We start from the raw sequence: 19,191 nt of genomic DNA, 5'->3' as shown, positions 1-19,191 counted from the left end.
TATTTTTGTTTAGCTAGTTTCTACAAGATGTCAGTTAACTTTTATTCCAAATAAGAAATGGACTTATTTAAATCTTATTTAATTTAAATCTCATTAATTTAATCTTAAATTATTACCAAATATACCTATTGAATTTATAATATTGTTAAGCTAAATCGATTTATACATTACTTTATGGTTTTGTTTGTTATTTATCTACATATTTTGTAAATTTTTCAGTTCCACAAAAATTACTGTATTTTATATCTTGCCATTTGGCCTGTGCCTTGGCATTTATTATCAATAAATAAATAAATAAATAAATAAATAAAATTGTAAATAGAAATCTAGCTAATCTAAACTTAAAAGAAAATCAAATAGCTTCGATTTAAATGATTCTAAGCTAAGAGAGTTTGGGATTTCAGGTGGCAAATCTTGCCAGAACCTGATAGCAGAAACAACAAAAGAATATTCATAAATGGTACTCGAAAATTTGGGAATTTTGAACATGACGTTATTTTTTGCTGCTAATCTGTCTGATCGTCTAATTTCAGGGTCTTCATCAACAAATAGGCTTCTCAGAAATTTAGGTTCGCCTGTAGATAATAGTTTGTAGAATAAGCAGCCCAAATAATACAACCTGCGCGACTTAACAGACTTTAGGTCTTGGGTAATAACAAAATAAATTTGAAAATAAATGTAACTCTACACACATATAGCCTTAATTCTTTTTTTACACGCTTTATATTAGCTTCACTTGTATGTCAGTTTGTCAGTATGTCAGTAACTCTCCGTGGGTAATCTGCGCGCCTGCGGCCTTCCTTGGTTCTGGTAGCCGTTTCTCAGGCTCGCTCTCCGAAATCGAACTCTGATTCCCCGTATTTATAATATTTATAAATAATTATTTTTTATTAGCTTCACTTGTATGTCAGTATGTCAGTATGTCAGTATGTAACTCTCCGTGGGTAATTTGCGCGCCTGAATATTTTTGATAATCAACAAATAATAGTTTAAAAAAAGTAAAAAATCACGCTTTTATAAATAAACCAAACTAAAAAGTAAAAAATAAATAATAGTTTAAAAAAAGTAAAAACACGCTTTTTATAGAAAACCAAACTAAAAATAGAAAATAAATTTAAATTAAGAATAGTGTTAAAAATTTCAATAAATATAAATTAATAATAGTGTAAATAAAAAAATGTATTTTATTTTAAAAAGCGTGGGGTGCTTTTTAAGATATTATCAAAATGATAATCACTCTACTCATATCTGTCAATAAAATATTTATAACTATTGACACCATGCACCTCACGCTTTTTTTTTAAAATAAAATACATTTTTTTATTTACACTATTATTAATTTATATTTATTGAAATTTTTAACACTATTCTTAATTTAAATTTATTTTCTATTTTTTAGTTTGGTTTTCTATAAAAAGCGTGTTTTTAGTTTTTTTAAACTATTATTTATTTCCTGTAATTATTAATTAAGCTAGTTTGTAAATTTATTCACAAAAAAAAATGTTCTTGAATCAAGAATATAATTTTGAAGAACTTAATCTTCTTGATTTGAGTAGAAAAATTCTTGAACTAATAAATTATTCTTGATTTAAAGAAATTTTACTTGATTCAAGAATTTTTTGCCTTGATTAAAGACAATTACTCTCTTTAAAATTATTTTCTTGGTTCAAGAATTTTCTCTCGAAAGTTAATTTTTTTTTTTAATGTAGTACTTAAATATAAAAATTTTAGTTTATATATAATCAAATTTTTCTTAATTTTTCTCACTCTGTCATAATTTTCAACTTTAAGTAATCCTGTTATTGACTCTTTGGGCTGTTGGGTTTAAATAAAGGCAATAAATAAATAAATAAATATATAAATAAATAAATAAAGAATTTTTTGTCTTGATTCAAGGCAAATATACTTTTAAAAATTATTCACTTAATTAAAAAATTTTTTTATTGATTCATTAATTTTTTTTTCAGCGTAGATTTATATTTTTTATATATTTTTCTGTATATTAAATTTATATTTTTTCTAAAGAAGAAATAATACTACAAAAAAACTATTTCTTCTTTTAAAAAACTCAATTTTGAGATAAAAAAAAAGACATAAAAATTTTAAATTTCCTTTCAACAATAAAATTTTTTTATTGATTCATTACTTTTTTTTCAGCGTAGATTTATATTTTTTATATGTTTTTCTGTAAATTAAATTTATATTTTTTCTAAGGAAGAAATAATACTACAAAAAGAAACTATTTCTTCTGTAAAAAAAACTTAATTTTATGATAAAAAAAAAAAAGTCATAAAAATTTTGAATGTCCTTTCAACAATAAAAGTAAGAAAAGTTTCTCTCGCGCATATGTTGGAAAATAATGAAGTGGATAAAGAAAGAAAGAAGCTAAATAAAGAAAGAAGCTAATAAAAATAAAGTTAACATTCGCTAGAACATGAAATAGCTAAATTACCATAATTCATTGAGTTTGGGAGTGTGGGAGCTTAGGAGTAATGTATGTAAAAAATATAACTGTAATACTACATTATATCAGAGTATATATGGCTAGTACACGGAGAAAAATTAATTATACTACCTACTATACAAAAAAAGTAACTCCTACTATCTAAAATGGTAATAAAATTAATTAGTAACAAAATAATAGGTGGTATCATTGACAATTGTAATAGTTACTATTAATAATGGTAACGATTACTATCAAAAATAATAATTGTAATTATTATAAATTATAACTGTTACAATCGAAGATGGTAACTGTAACCATCTCAGATTGTAAAAATTCTGAAAGAAAAAATAATATAAATTTACTTAATTAATTCTTTTATTTAGATCCATATTTTAGCTAATGTACATTTTTTTATTTGAAATATTAAAATAATTTAAATTCCCTTCAAAATTTTTTTTGAAAATTTCATTTTTTTGAAGATTTAAAATTTGTTTTTTGAAATTTTAATTGTTTTTTTTAATTTGAATTTTATTGAAAATTTTTATTTTTTTGGAAATTAAAAATTTTTTTTTTCAAAAATTTGACGTTGAAACTTGTTTTAGACAAATAAAAATGTAAATATATAATTTCAATCCGAAGTTAATCCCGATTTTTTGTGCACTACAGCTGCTTTTAGTTTATTCAGGAATGCATCCACGGTAACGCAGATTCTTAATTTTTTAAATATTTTTTACTAGCTTAGATAGTAGTTATTATTATTACTGATGGTAACTACAACCATCAGGTTATATTAGGAATGGCGATTTTGATAATAGTAGTAACTAATTAAAATAATAACAGTTATTATTACTGATTACCATCAGGATGGTAAATAGATAGATAGATAAAAAATTTATTTGGCTCTGGAACCTAAGCTCCCTCAAAGGCATCAATATTTAACTCCAGATGAGTAGACCACCAATCTTCTTTTTATAGGGACCGAGCCTCTAGACTGTCACGCCAACTGGTGACTTAAATGTACAATTACGGGCAAAAGTTTTGAATTTTAATATGAGTTTCACTTTTTATTAATTTTTATCTTAATAAATTGATAGATTTTTGGCAGTATTTTTATCAATATAATTTAGTTATACTTTAAAGTATATAATTACACTGGACTGAAAGTGTAAAATAAATTAACCACTGAAATTTTGATGTTTTTCTCTGACTGGCTGTGGTTCGCGCTCGAAAAATGGTAGACAAATAACCTCGATAGAAGTGCAACTGGAGTGGGACATAACCTAGCGCTCATGTTTTCTCAGGTATTTAAATGTTTTTCTTCAACTAGATTCCATAAATATCTAGGTTCAAAAGTTTTTTCACAATTTCAATCATTTCTGCTTTGAATACGATCGGTTGTTACCCGTTAAAAACTGTAATTAATTATTTTTTCCTATTTTTCATTATTATTTCATTAACAATTGCAATATTTTTGCCCGTTTTTTGTGTAAATTTAACACCAGAGTGCGCCACTTCCGACAGATGTGCTGCCTCTACAGTTAGGGCTCGGTCCCTATAAGAATATATCCTAATGTCATCCAGCTACAGTACAGTACATTGAATATAGTACATTAAATATAGTATATTAAATATAGTGTATACTCTGTATAAAGTTAAGTTTAAGTATAAGGGGCTGTTCATAAATTACGTAAGCACTCATTAGGGGGGGGGGGTCAAGCTGAATCTCTATGCATGCTTACTTAGGGGGGAGGGCGCTAGTAGACAAATCTTACGTAAGCAAAATTTTTAAATTATTTCAGTAGTCAGTAACTTAAATTACTTTTCTACTAAGATTCTCGATCGATAATGTCACACACAGTATTGTTTGGTAATAAGTTGTTAAAACAAGGCAGAAAGAGCGAAGCTGACATGAGTGTCAGAATCTTTTATTTTTGTTAAAAAATGCTAGTTGATGTACATAGTAAAAATTAAAGTAATAGAATCCTATTCAGTTGGAATAGTTTAAATAATCCATTTGGGGTTTATAAGGTTGAATCTTACCCAGTTGGTGTTAATTTGAAAAATTCAACCTTGTCCGTCAAGTTTAATTAATCCGTTTTTGCCTATTTTGTAATAAATAGTTTGATTCACTTTGCCTGTTCAGTCAGAACAGTTTGATATATTATTAGTAATATTCGAAGCACCTAATATTACTAATTAGCTCCAGTTCGTGTGTGAATGTTGCCAAGTTAGGCATCAGTGGTTAAAATAATTTATTTTATAGTTAATAAGCAAATTATCCAACGAATAAGTCAATCAGTTATTTGCATCTTGCCATTACATCCCACTCCTAGTACGCGGTTTAAGGTGGATTCACCAGAACATGTACCAGAGGCCACGTGTTCCAGTTCACCCGAGAAGTAACACCTACTCGAAGTCCTAATTAATAAGCTATACATAAGTATTGGTGTTGGTTTTATTAGTTTTTACGGCCAGTTCGAGGTATTTATTCTTAGATTTTATAAGTAACCGAGTCTCTGGAGCCAGGCAGAACTCACATTTTGAAACGTACCTTGAATGGTTAGAATCTAAGATTTAATTTATTAATTGATAAATTCTCTAAATAAGAAGTGGCGCATTCCATAGCGTTCCCTTTAAATCTACTACGTTTCAATGGCATTTGTTAAAAATTAAAAATATTTTTTAACTTATTTAAAGCCCAAAATTGATGTATATCTTACGTAAGATTTCAGAGGGGGGTGGATGCATCAGTTCAAAATCTTACTAATGCTTATCATGGGGGGAGGGGGGTTGTAAAATGCTCCAAATTATGCTTACGTAATTTATGAACAGCCCCTAATTATAATTATAATTTTTGTTATACTGAAAAATAATAATAAACTTTGTATTATTAAAGAACGTTAGCTGTCATGCGCCACTCAGAATAACATTTGTATCTTTTTGTATCTCTGTTATTGGCCATTAGGCTGTTGAGATGTATATAAAGAAAATAAAATAAAATAAAATATTTAAATTACATTAGTTTACATAGGTTACAAGATTACTTAACTAATTAAAGGTTTACAATTAGATTTAATTTCAGATGTTATAAAATCCAAATAGATTATTTAATGCAAACAAATAACTTAATTTAAAGTCATAATAATTCTACAAGAAAAAATATTTAAATACGATCCAAAATAAAGATTGCAATTGTTAATTGTCATGTTCAAAAAAGTGATTGAAGCAAGCATTTTTAAATTCAACCAAATTATCTACAGCCACAGTCTCAGCTGGCAGTGCATTCCAGATACGTATGCCATGAATTAAGAATGAATTATCATACATGACACAATTAGCCTGCGGTATACGAAGATAGTCTTGTCGGACATCACCTCTACGCAGTGCTACAGGCAAAAAGTCTAGTTTTGAGCCGAATACACGGAAAGAAATACATTGCGGATATCCCTATGTCGTTGTATTGCATTGCTATAAGCCCTATGCATATAGGATTATCTACTATACTGTATGGTACCAAAATCTTTGCGTCTTTTACACGGGCGCATAGGAGGCTTGACGTGACAACATTGCCGCCAGCCCCATAGTGCATCGCATATGTCGCAATGCTACTAGTTTTTCCCGCGATATTACTTAGCGCGACAATCAATAATTCTATCGAATTACGGCCAATATTTCATGGGTACAACTACTGTACCGACATAAAAATTCATAAATTAGTAAAACTACTTTGAAATTAATTGTAACATTAAACTAGTTTAACAGCCGAGACCAGTGATTGCAGTTTCAATCGGCTTAGCGAAACGAATGGAAATTTTGAAAAAACGTTTTTAGAGATAATAGATAATTTAATAAACTATTTCACCACAAAGCGTTTTTTTCAAAAATTTCATTCGTTTCGTGAAACCAATCGAAACTGCAATTGCTCTGCTGTTGGGAGTGCGACAGAGATAGTTCCGTTAAACTCCGTGAGAGCAAAGCGAGAAAAAGATGGTCTCGCCTGTTAATACAAAATTTTTAAATATTTTTCATCGAACACACTGATAGAAGGATTTGTTTATATTTAACTAGCCGTTACCCGCCCGCTTCGCGTGGCGTACAATATACGTGTATTTGTATATCTATATTCACAAATATAGGTATACAAATACATAGAGTGATCATATAATGGTACATGATCATCTATTAGGGCTTTTACCTTATATAAAAATTTTTAATTTTTTTTATATTTAATGCCTTCTTATTATCCTTTAGGAATTGAATTTTATAATTTTTTAATTAACGCCCACGCAAGGATTTGTGCCCTAGTAGAAATAATCGAGTTTTCACTGGACATAAACCAGTAACTGGCCAGTGATATCGAGTAAAAACTTGAAATCGCGCCACCTACAACTAAGTCATAAACATTAGTTACACCGACAGTGTATCTTTAATAGTCTGTGTATGTTTGTTTATTTTTTTTGTTAACCTGTACGCATCATTATTGTAATTATTATTAAAAAAACAGTATAAATCAATCAAAATTAGTGTTTATTAACGTGTAAATAATTTCCAGTATATATTTCAAAATTGATGCAGTGAAAAAAAATGACACAATATATAAACTGTGACTGTGGGCATTAAAAACAAATCTCCAATTCAAAATAATTATTTTCTTATTCTATTGTTAGATTTATTATTAGTCTATCAGACTAATGATGTTATCTATTTTATAATGTACACATAAATGAAACTTTTTTATATCATATCGTTTATTAAACATTATTTTGAATTTATTTGACAATTTTAATAACGCCTAATAACCTCAGAATTCGAAACTGACAGTTTCACTAAAGCCGCCATAATGTTTTGTTAGATCTCTAGTAAAACTGGCCAGTTACTAGACAGAAACTGGATATTACACTGGCCAGTTACTGGTTTAAGTCTAGTAAAACTGGCCAGTTACTGGCTAAAAACTTGATTTCATTTCTACTAGGGTGAGGGTGGCATTTCATAAAATTCATTCTTTACAGCTCAAAAACTCCAAAAAAATCAATCTGGCCAAGTTTCAATCCTTTAGCTGCTATAGATTAAAAGGTACAATTTCTTTTAATTTTACGCCCACGCACGGACATGGGGGGGGGGGGGGGTTAGAATTTAATGAAATTTATTCTTAACAGCTCAAAAACGCCAAAAAAGCATTCTGGCCATGTTTCAAAGTATTAATAGCTATAGATTGAAATTTACGAATTTTTTCTTAATTTGACGCCCACGCACGGGCACGCCAGGGGGGTGGAATGTCACAGAATTCGTTTTTAAAAAATTTCTAAATGTAATTTGAAACATTCTGACCAAGTTTTGAACTATTAAAAGCCATAATTGAAAAATATGAATTTTTTTTCGTCAACACCCCCACAACCCCCCTTGTGGGTGGAATTTCGTGAAATCCGTTCTTAGCTGACCTCTACTTGGCAAAAGGAATATTCCCGCCAAATTTAAAGTCTCTAGGTCTTATAGTTCCAGAGATATCGTGATGAGTGACTATCTATATCTATAGAAAGTCTCCTATATATATATATATATAGATAAGCTTTATTAACTGTTAATAAATGATTTTTTAACATCATAGGATTTAATGAATATTTATTAACAGTTTATAAATTATTTATTAAATGTTAATAAATATTTGTTAACAGGTAACAAATATTTATTAACAGTTAATAAGTAATTTGTTCAGTACAATTTATTAACTGTTAAAAATATTTATTAATGGTTAATGAACATTTGTTAATTGTTAACGAATATTTATTTTAAATAAAAAGTAAAAATAGCACTTTCCTTTTGACACTTTTTATAACCCTATAGCTGGAATACATGATAATAATTAAATTCACTAAATAAATTAACGTTTTTAATATTTAAAAATATAAAAGATAATTATGAGCTATGATAAAATTTGGTATTTTATAATAAATGTTATTGTAATGTAATATAATTAATGCAAATCTATATATATATAAGAGATTTCCACCTATATATTGACTCATCACGATATCTCTGAAACCATAAAGCGTAGAGACTTGAAATTTGGTAGGAATATTCCTTTCGCCATGTAAAGGTCAGCTAAGAACGGATTTTACGAAATTCTACCTTCAAGGGGGGTTGCGGGGGCGTTGACAATGGAAAATTCCCATTTTTACACGCTTTATATTAGCTTCACTTTTATGTCAGTTTGTCAGTATGTCAGTAACTCTCCGTGGGTAATCTGCGCGCCTGCGGCCTTCCTTGGTTCTGGTAGCCGTTTCTCAGGCTCGCTCTCCGAAATCGAACTCTGATTCCCCGTATTTATAATATTTATAAATAATTATTTTTTTATTAGCTTCACTTGTATGTCAGTATGTCAGTATGTCAGTATGTAACTCTCCGTGGGTAATTTGCGCGCCTGAATATTTTTGATAATCAACAAATAATAGTTTAAAAAAACTAAAAATCACGCTTTTATAAATAAACCAAACTAAAAGTAAAATAAATAATAGTTTAAAAAACTAAAAACACGCTTTTATAGAAAACCAAACTAAAAATAGAAAATAAATTTAAATTAAGAATAGTGTTAAAAATTTGAATAAATATAAATTAATAATAGTGTAAATAAAAAAAAATGTATTTTATTTTAAAAAGCGTGGGGTGCTTTTTAAGATATTATCAAAATGATAATCACTCTACTCATATCTGTCAATAAAATATTTATAACTATTGACACCATGCACCTCACGCTTTTTTTAAAATAAAATACATTTTTTTTATTTACACTATTATTAATTTATATTTATTGAAATTTTTAACACTATTCTTAATTTAAATTTATTTTCTATTTTTTAGTTTGGTTTTCTATAAAAAGCGTGTTTTTAGTTTTTTTAAACTATTATTTATTTTTTTTTAAATAATATTTACTACTATCGAATTCTGTTAATAGATTTTACCATAACTAAATAATAAACTCTACTATAAAATTTTCTCCATGTATGAGAATGAGAATGAGAATGTGGATCCTGGGAGCCGGGACACTACTCCCTTGGCCGAGCGACCCATTTGGTAAGTTTTCGCAAGCTCTTTCCTCTTTACTCCTCCTCTTCTTTCTCTCTTTTCTGTTTAACCTCTTCTTCTGCTCATCTCTCACGTACATAACTTGCCCAAGTGACCCACTACACCGTAACTTCTCACTCTCTCCGTTTACTATCTGACCCTCTATATTACCAGATGCTGTCACCAAATTGGTGTCACTGGAACTACTCTTTTTCCCCCTTTCTTCATCCATCCTCACTATCTTTTATTTTCTTTCTCTCTCTTGCAATTTTTGTTGACTAGACTTTTTGCAGCAATGAAACACACACAATAAATTAAAATAAAAAAAAAATTCAACCTTCGGGTAGTTAATGAATCATTTAGCTTTATGTTTTGGCTTTAACTCAGAGGAGGAATTTTACGGAAACATGAGTGGAGATAAATTTTTAATATTTTAAGAATGATAGAACGGACAAGTTTTATGAAACATAAAACTTGTCCCTCACAGTAGTCACAGACCCAGACAAAAAGAAGAGAAGAAGAAAAGAAGAAAACTCAAAGATAAAAGTTGGAAGATAAAAGAGTTCGAGTTGCTGGATACATTCAGCCCGCGTCCTTTTTTCAGCACGCGAACTTCTTCTTACTTGCTGCTCGCTCGTCCTTTCTTATACATCGACATCAAAACTTCTATTCACCTGGACAGACTTCGACTACAACTTGGACCGTCTTAACTAACCGAATAATAAGAAAAGTAAATAAAATCAAAGAAAAATGTATTTTATTGGTATTGAGGGTTGTGTATGGGACTTTTTATCAATTTACAAGAAAAAAAATAAATTAACTTTGATAAAAAAGTTTGAAGAGAAATTTTAAAAGCTTATTTGTAGATTTTTTGTGATTTGAAAATTTTTCTTTTATTTTTGAAATTTTTCTATTTTAATAACATTTAACAAAATATTATATTGTAGAAAAAAAGTTTAATTAAAATAATCTTTTTATTTTTTATTATTTCAAAAATACTTCGTTTTTTTTTTTGGAGAGAAATTTCTAATTCTTAATAAATTTTGTGTCAAGGATAGTCATAAGATAAAATTGGCTCATTTGGTGAAGCTTTGTGTCATTGCAAAGGTTTTGATTTTAATTTATAGCCTTTTCAAGATTTCATTCTCGCGATAGTCAATTTATGATGATAAGTATTTAGGCTGCATTTAAAAATTCTCTATCTCTGGATATATAATTAAAAAGTGACCGCTATCTTTAGAACTATTGACATTTTTAAAGATATAAACTCATCCCAATGTTACACACATCAAGACCTTTTATTTGAGTACCCACATCAATTTTTCATATATTTATATATATTATAAATATGTATATATGAAAAATATATCAAAAAAGCATGTGGGTACTCAAATGAAAGCTCTTGATGAGTGTAACATCGGGATGAGCTTATATCATAAAAATTGTCAATAATTAAGAACTGACTTTGCGATCTTGTCAACTAATGATATTTTTGAAGATATAAGCTCACCCCGACATTACACTCATCGAGACCTTTCATTTGAGTACCCACATCAATTTTTCATATATTTATATATATTATATATATGTATAAATGAAAAATATATGAAAATGCATGTGGGTACTCAAATGAAAGCTCTTAATGTGTGTAACATCGAGATGAGCTCATATCTTTAAAATATATGTTATATATATATGTATACATGAAAAATATATCAAAAATACATGTGGGTACTCAAATGAAAGCTCTTGATGAGTGTAACAACGGGATGAGCTTATTTCTTTAAAAATGTCGGTAGTTAAGGAGGTATAGTGCAATTTAACAAAAGTCATTATTTAATAAAGCAAAATTTCATTTATTTATAGTTCACAGCAGTCACATAGTGACTGCAAGGTTACTAATCATTTTTATTTAATTTCTAAGGGTAAAATATGAAAAATTTCACAAAAAATTTATTAAGTTGATTCTTTTATTTTTTGTTACGAAAAAAAAAAACCGAAAATTTCTGTCAAAAAAATTAAACTAACTTTAATAATTTTCTAAATTGAAGAAAATTTTTAATTTTTATTTTCATTAAATGAATTTAATTATCAAGAATAGTATAGAAGGTGTTAAGAATAATTATAACAAGTAACGAGTAATCAAACTTAAGAATTAGCATCAAAATTCGGAGTATATATATGTATACAAAATTTCAACAGCAGAGAGCAGTAAAACGAAATTATACTTGCAACAGTTTGATGAAAGGGATCACAGATACACGTTAACATTATATTACATTATCCCGATCTCACAATAACAATAACAACAACAAAGTAAACAATTGAGAGTGTAGAATGTATATATATATATATATATATATATATATATATATATATATATATATATATATATATATATATATATATATATATATGTATCGTATATAGATAGAGATAGAGATATAATAGGAATTGGCGACTGGAACTCGTTGGAGTTTGGCCGGAGTTGATGCTAATTGTTTTGATGCGGCTTAGCTGGGTATTCTCAGTAGAGTACACGTATCTTCAGGCCGTCAATCTAACGATCTACTCAACCATTCCAAGAGCGTCCCAGTTGGATAAGTGTGCTGTGCTTTAATACATAACCGTTTGCTCAGTACTGACACCAAGTCGGGCCATACATCCACATTCCACATGAGTGTGTCAGTCTGTCTGTGGATGGGGATGGGATAAAGAGGGTTAAAGGGACACTTCGCTCTAACCTTAACTTAAACTTCTCTACGCTAAGAAAAAGATAGATTGTTCTGCACAAAAGGATTTTTTTCAGTTAAGATTTTTATATTTTTTAAAAAAATATCTGCGTTTTATTTATTATGAATTATATTTATAATCAAACGTAAGATAGTATTTTCTAATTTAATAAAATGAAAATTATCTATATTTTTAAGAGAATAAGCAAAATTTTGTGGCCAGTGTATACATAATTAAGAAATGACTTTGTATCTCGTGAACTATTGACATTTTTAAAGATATAAGCTCATCCCGACGTTACACTCATCAAGACCTTTCATTTAAGTACCCACATCAATTTTTCATATATATATATATATATATATATTATATATATATGTATATATGAAAAATATATCAAAAATGCATGTGGGTACTCAAATGAAAGCTCTTGATGAGTGCAACACCGGGATGAGCTTATATCTTTAAAAATGTCAATAGTTAAGAAATTATAGTGCAATTTAACTAATATCTTGTGAACTATTGACATTTTTAAAGATATAAGCTCATCCCGACGTTACACTCATCAAAACCTTTCATTTAAGTACCCACATCAATTTTTCATATATTTATATATATTATATATATGTATATATGAAAAATATATCAAAAATACATGTGGGTACTCAAATGAAAGCTCTTGATGAGTGTAACATCGTGATGAGCTTGTATCTTAAAAAATGTCAATAATTAAAAAATTACCTTGTATCTTGTGAACTATTGACATGTTTAAAGATATAAGCTCATCCTGACATTACACTCATCGAGACCTTTCATTTGAATACCCACACCAATATATATATATATATATATATATATATATATATATAGCATATATATATATATATATATATATATATATATATATACAGGGTGTCACAAACGTCACGGACGCCATTGTAGCATCTGATGAAAAAAATAATTCTGAGACGAAAAGTCCTTAGCCATTTTTCAATTAACCGTATAGATAATTAATTATTAATTAAAAATAAAGTCTCTTTATTTGTTAGAGAGAGAGAGAGCGCCAGTGTCCAGTAAAGTATGTGCCAAACAAAGACACAACTAACTGTATGACTAACTAGTTTCTATAGCCAACATAGTCACACATATTTACTTACACATTCACACGTGCAAGCGTCTTCGTTGGAATGCACTTGACTTGACACTAGTGCTCTCTCTCTAACGCATAAAAGGACGTTATTTTAATTAATAATTAATTATCTATGCTCCTGATTAAAAAATGGCTAAGGACTTTTCGTCTCAGAATTATTTTGTTTCTCAGATGCTACAATGGCGTCCGTTACTTCTGGGACACTCTGTATATATATATATATATATATATATATATATATATATATATATATATATATATATATATATATATATATATATATATATATATATATAAATGTATGAAAAATTGATGTGGGTATTCAAATGAAAGGTCTCGATGAGTGTAATGTCGGGATGAGCTTATATCTTTAAAAATGTCAATAGTTAAAAAAGTACTGTGCAATTTAACAAAAGTCATTATTTAATAAAGCAATATTTTATTGAATTAATTCGGATAATTTTTAAAAAACTTAAAAAATATAATTCGATATTTTTTGTCAAGAAAATTTTGATTAAAAATTAATTTAAAAAAAAAATTCTTTAATAATATCGAAGTTATTAAAATAATATGTTTTGAATCAAAATTTTTTCTCTTTATTAAATAAAATTTTTTTTTTTTTATAAATATTAGTTCTTTCTGTCACAGTATGTTTCTTATCCACGATGGAATAAAACTCGAGGGCCAACTGCCAAATATCATCCGGTATCTAATCGGTTACTTAATACATCGGGATTTATATATGGACAGCTCTAGCCCCCGGGTTCTATCCCCCTCTTCCCTCCTACGAGTCTCGGGTCGTATCAAATATCAACTGAGATACTGAGATATGAGAGGATTTCGTGAGATAAATGTCATACAAGTGTTTTCCTGTTTCTGACGTAGCTTATCCTCGTGTCTGATCATCACTCTGGTTATACTACTGGATTTGGTTTTGGTAATTATTGCTCATGCAAATTATTATCTATTTTTTCTCTTATTTATTATTAATTTATTATCGCTTAATTTATTTAATAATTAAATAAACTTTTTATTATTTTAATTATTGCATAAAATTTTTTTTATTAGTTCAATAGTTTATTTAATTAAAAAAAAATTTTTTTTTAATTAACTAAATAATTTCTTATAAAAAAACACATACTAAAAATTTTTATTTTTAATTATTTATTAAATTAAAAATGAATAAATTTATTGAAATTCTTCCAATTGATTTTAAAATTAATCCAAAAAATTAATTTTAAATATTTGAATTTTTTTTAAATATTAAAAAAAACTTCAAACACTTTGAAAGTAAAATGAATTTTATTTTAAAAAATGATTGGCAGATAATCTTTAAAAAAAGATAAAAAAAATGAAAAGCATGTAATTGAAACTCGGTGTAGAATTCTTTTTTTAAAAGTGAAGAAGTAACGTGTTTAATTTTCACCAGTACTTTTTCCCTTGTGTCTGACAAGTGTTGATTCAATTTATCAAGTGTTTAATTATAAAATATGCGGGCGAAAAAACGCGGACCGAGGAATTCAAATTCACGTGTCTGGAGTAGATGTTATAAAAAAAAAAAATAATAAATAAAAGCATGGTAAAATATTTCATAAAATTCACGGTGGTTACCGTGAGATTTGATTACAGAACAACCTAAATTGATAAAGTTAAAGCAGTGCTCTTTCAAATACATTTAGAGTTGGTTAGGTGAGCGAGCCCGGATTTTCAGCAAACATGTCTTTTCACCGAAAAATCAAAAAAAAATTAACTTTTACTTAGCAACTATATTTTATATAAAACGCCGAAAGAAAATCGAGGGAAAAAAGCTAATCGAGCCGAGCGCAGCACACGATTTAACGTTTTTTGTCTGAACGAATATTTACTCAAGTAAAATATTGGAAAAGTTCCCGGATAATTTTTCTTCGGTTACTTTTTATTAATGCACAAAAGTGACGTTTGTACAGCGCAGTTGTACAAACATTAAAATATAATCATTTTTCTCCGGGAAAATCTTTTGATAATACAAATCTAATGGGAGACTATTTTTCAAAATTTTGCCCCAAAAAAACAATTATTATTATCATTATTATAATAATAGTAAACTGTTATGTACCTCAAAAATAAGTTAACGTGATATGACTCCGAGGTTAAACTAGTACGTGACCGTGTTAGGGTCCTCGGATTTATTTAGGTCTCTACGCGAGTGAGTTTCGTAATTTCCCCTCTAAATTTCTCCAAAAAAAAAAATCCCACCCAAAATCCGTCTAATTACCCACTTAGCAAAAGCTTCATGGCTAAAAACCCCGTTGGAATTTTTAAAAAATCTCTCAGGTGATCATTCCTCTATTAGCTCATCAGCTCTGCCGGCTGACAGCTGCTCAAAGCGAACAGGGTTCGATTCCCGTCGGGAGTTGCCTACTTTTTTTAAATTCTTTTTCTAACCAAATAATTTTTAACCACCCAATTTATTCCCAGATCAAGTATTCGCAACGATAAATAAATCCATTGATTACTCTAGCGAATTAAATTACCGGATCGATGGCTCTAAAATCAGCGTTAATTCCTTTCTACATCTCTCTATAAAATCATGTATCAAAAAATACATCCCGTTTTATATCATTGAGGTATTTGAGTAAACTGAAGTATTTTAACCGGCACTACATGAGCGTAGACGTGTGAGTTTCGTAATTTCCCCTCTAAATTTCTCCCCGAATAAACAATCCTACCCAAAATCCGGCTAATTACCCACTTAGCAAAAGCTTCACAGCTAAAAACCCCGTTGGAATTTTTAAAAAACCTCTCAGGTGACCATTTGTCTACTAGCTCATCAGCTTAGCCGGCTGACAGCTGCTCAAAGCGAACAGGGTTCGATTCCCGTCGGGAGTTGCCAACTTTTTTTAAATTCTTTTTCTAACCAAATAATTTTTAACCACCCAATCTATTCCCAGATCAAGTATTCGCAACGGTAATTAAATCCATTGATTACTCTAGCGAATTAAATTACCGGATTGATGGCTCTAAAATCATCACTAATCCCTTTCTACATCTCTATAAAATGATGTATTAAAAAATACATACCGTTTTATAGCGTTGAGGTATTTGCGTAAATAAATGAAGAATTTTGACCGCCAGTGCGTGTGTGTAGGTGGCGGCTAACCTTAAATCCCACTAAGACGACGACAGTTGTCCCAAAGGCGTGGCGACATTGAATTTGAATAATGTACTAAATATCGCTCGCCGATAATAAGATATTGAAGGTGGTGATAATGGTCACTCAAAGGGAGATTTATTGTCTGAGCCTCCGCGACTGACATCCGAGACTGACGTGACGGTAATGTTCGTAAGAACAGCCTGACAAACTACCAGGGCTTCTCATGAATGAAAATCCCTCGACACATCTGCTTACGGTGAATAAATTTAAATTTCTATGTTTATTATTATTGCTATTTTTTTTTTAATTTTTCTTTTTAGTATTGCAAATTTTTCCAGGAAAATTTTATCAATCGGAGCTCTCACGCTTTATTATGGTACGAAAGCCAAGTAGGCCAGTAGTTAACGTGACCCGGTAACCCCGTGAGCACAAATAGGTGGTAACACACGAATAAACAGATCCTTGAGTTTAGTTTAACTGTCGGCTGGTGTGACAGCGAGCGTAATCACGGTAACTGTCGGATAAATTGATAAGTTTGCTGTTTGATGTCCAATTCATAGTCTGACGATTGGATTTTGGTGACAAGATCTAGAGATCTAGATTGATCCAGAGATCTAGAGATCTAGAGTCTGGTCCGAAGAACGATCACCAGCACCAAGTGAAACCCAAACAGAACTAACTTGTCCACGGAACAGAACTCTCGCGGATGCTCTTCTCGGCGGAACTCGACCAACTCAACTGGCAGACTCCGGTAATAACAGGAGGGTAGGCAGCTTTTGCGCCACCGCCGACGCCCTCGCGCTACACTCCTATAAAAGGGTGGGCGCGCAACAACGCGCCGCCGCTGGAGTCACGTGTCGCGCATAAGCTACGCAAACTCTGTATGCACTTGTCTATTACTATCACAAACAGAATACTCATACTGATAATACAGAATGATACAGATACCAAGGTTGTTGTTATATTATTGGAGGTCTGTGTGAGGAAACTTTATGTACGCGGTTCCTTTTTAATGTTACACCACTGCAATGAGTTTACGTGTCTTTACATCGAGTTCCGAGCTACTTGCTAGTAAACAACCGAGCTTTTTTTAGTCAAAAGATTTTTGTTTACTATTTTTTGTAATTATGTTAATTATTTCATTTCGGCTTTAAAAGATTTTTTTTTGAATTTATTATTGATATGGTGTTCATGCTTTTGAAGGTTTTTTTTTATTTTATATTTGCATATTGAGCTGGAAAGCTAGTTTTTTTTTTGTTTTTCTCTTACTAAAGCTTTTAAATTATCTTTTATCATCTGAAAATAAATCATTGATTTTTTAATAATAGTTTCGGTTTAGTGAATAGTTACATTTTAAATAAAATTCATACTTTTTATTTTTTTGCTTGGTAATTTTTAGTAAACTTACTTTTTATTTGTTTTCATTATTTGAAAATAAATTTATTGATTTTTTAATAATAGGTTTGTTTTTTCAGACAATTACAACTCTAAATGCTCTATCTCTAGATACGTAATTACAAAATTACCTTGTATCTTGAGAAATATTGACATTTTTAAAGATATAAGCTCATCTTGATGTTATGTTCATCAAGAGCTTTCATTTGAGTACCCACATCAATTTTTCATATATTTATATATATTATATTTATATATATATATATATATATATATATATATATATATATATATATATATATGTATATATGAAAAATATATCAAAATGCATGTGGGTACTCAAATGAAAGCTCTTGATGAGTGTAACATCGAAATGAGCTTATATCTTAAAACATGTTAATAATTAAGACCTGACTTTGCTATCTTGTCAACTAATGATATTTTTAAAGATATAAGCTCATCCCGATGTTACTCTCATCAGGACCTTTCATTTGAGTACCCACATCAATTTTTCATATATTTATATATATTATATATATGTATATATGAAAATGCATGTGGGTACTCAAATGAAAGCTTTTGATGAGTATAACATCGAGATGAGCTTATATCTTTGAAAATGTCAATAATTAAGAACTGACTTTGTTATTTTGTCAATTAATGATATTTTTTAAAATATAAGCTCATCTCGATGTTACTCTCATTAAGACCTTTCATTTGAGTACCCACATCAATTATTCATATATTTTATATATTTATATATATTATAAATATGTATATATGAAAAATATATCAAAAATGCATGTGAGTACTCAAATGAAAGCTCTTGATGAGTGTAACATGAAGATGAGCTTATATCTTCCAAAACGTCAATAGTTAAAAAAGTACAGTGCAAATTAGCAAAATTCATTATTTAATAAAGCAAAATTTTATTTATTTATAGTTCACATCTCGGTAGTCACCTAGTGACTGCAAAATTGCTAGTAAATAATTAATTGAATATAAATTTATGATTTTTTATTTACAATTCAGTTAAATTTTTGAAATAAAATACAAAAAATTTAAAATTACGGTCATTTGACGAAAATATTATCTTGAAAAATAATATAGATTTTGACATATAATCAGGAAGTCCGGGTTCGATTCCCGGCTTGGTTCCGATCCCCATATTTTTTCCCATATTCTATAAAATTATTTATGAGTCTATATTCATAAAAAAATAAACTAAATTGCCAATTAAAAAATAAAAATACAAACTTTTAGCCAGTTAAAAAT

The 19,191-nt window shown here is 28.9% G+C and overlaps 1 protein-coding gene across 1 annotated transcript in view; it reads right to left on the bottom strand.

Moving 5' to 3' along the window:
* Positions 1-17,287, bottom strand: part of LOC123275302 (acetylcholine receptor subunit alpha-like) — a 194,810-nt gene extending 177,523 nt beyond the window's left edge. Inside the window, exon 1 of the mRNA XM_044743325.1 lies at positions 16,449-17,287. The gene's annotated coding sequence lies outside the window, so the exon portion shown is untranslated. The remainder of the gene's footprint in view (positions 1-16,448) is intronic.
* Between the last annotated feature and the right edge of the window lie 1,904 nt (positions 17,288-19,191).

The sequence above is a fragment of the Cotesia glomerata genome, linkage group LG1, assembly GCF_020080835.1.
Source record: "Cotesia glomerata isolate CgM1 linkage group LG1, MPM_Cglom_v2.3, whole genome shotgun sequence".
Taxonomy (NCBI): Eukaryota; Metazoa; Arthropoda; class Insecta; order Hymenoptera; family Braconidae; genus Cotesia; species Cotesia glomerata.
The sequence above is the reverse complement of the archived record's forward strand: the minus strand, read 5'-3'. Positions and strand labels throughout refer to the sequence as shown.